Raw genomic sequence first — 1,467 nt, forward strand, 5'->3', positions numbered from 1 at the left:
GTGTGTGTGTGTGTGTGTGTGTGTGTGTGTGTGTGTGTGTGTGTGCGCGCGCTTTTTAATGCTGCTCCTCTCTGTGTGCTGGTGAAAGACGGATTGTAGATTGTAGAGTGTCATGTCGTGGATTCTTGCTCCTGTATGCATTCACACATGCATGTATACACCTACATGTGTCATTGCATGTGTGTCTCTGTATTCATATTGCTCTTCTGTTTCCATATGTGTGCGCCCTCCATGCCATTTTTAAGATATAAGAAAATAGAAATGTATTCATCCCAGGTGCCCAGGTGTGCACACCACCCCCAAAAAAATCTTTAAAAAGATTTGCATATTTATCCCCAAGGAAATTTTGTGCCAAAGCTGCTCAAAGTAGAATAAATATACACATTGTGTATGTATACCATCATTGTAAATTTAAAAAAAACTAGATAAATGTGGAAATGTGGTACAAATTAAACTTAAAGTTGCATTAACTTTGTGGGTATAATCAATCATGTATTAGCATCGCTTAGACACAAGAAAATATCTTTATGTGACATTAAGTAAGCATGCATTTGTGTTACAATATGACAATATTACAATAAAGATACTGTAAAGAGAGGTGCATCAGTGGCACTATGTTACATGTTACAAATAACAGCGGATTGAGCTTGATGTACTGCTTTATGTGTGGTTACACTTAAACGCATGCACACATTTGTGATTGCAGCATGTCAAGAATGTTTCCGTGCATGCGCATGCACAAGTGCATAATAACAGGATACGTATAAGCACAGGAGTCGTTGAGCTTTGAGGCCCAGTGTTAGCCAGCATGTAGCAGGCTAATGGATCACTGTCAGCGTCTCCTGTAATTACTGAGATATGACTGTGTCATTATCGGAATACAGCCCCTCCTCCATCATTCCAAAGCCATTAGATGCATGTGTGTGCATGTGGGTGGGTAGTCTCGCAATGCTAGACCTATCTACTCAGTGCTGTGGAGGAAGGTCTGGCTACACCTCAGATGCATTCTGGGATAGGAGGTTAAGAGAACGCTCTGGGTTGTTTGCATCTCTTTCAAGCAATCCCAGTCGTCTCAAGTGGCGCTCCAGTTACAGCGATGGTGGCGCTGCTAAAGGAACTGGTTCTGGGAAAACATTTACCAAAACAACACGTACAATATTATATGACGTTAACTGTTCACATAATACCTTCACGTGAGCAATTTAAATTAACTGATACATGGTTGCACCTCATTATCTCTTACCAGTGTCTCTCCGAGTGTACTCCATCCACAACAATCATCATTCTTCAACATGTTCTTTGTAAATCTTTACAATAATTCCCTAAAAGAACCAAGGACTGCCTTGTTGTACAATCTAAATGTTCTTTAAAGCGCCCATGTCATTCTCATTTTCAGGTTCATAATTGTATTTAAAGGTTGTAGGCACATTGCTGCAGATCATGTTTTCACCCTGTGTGTTTAGGTCT

The sequence above is a fragment of the Etheostoma spectabile genome, chromosome 12 (genome assembly GCF_008692095.1).
Source record: "Etheostoma spectabile isolate EspeVRDwgs_2016 chromosome 12, UIUC_Espe_1.0, whole genome shotgun sequence".
Lineage (NCBI taxonomy): Eukaryota > Metazoa > Chordata > Actinopteri > Perciformes > Percidae > Etheostoma > Etheostoma spectabile.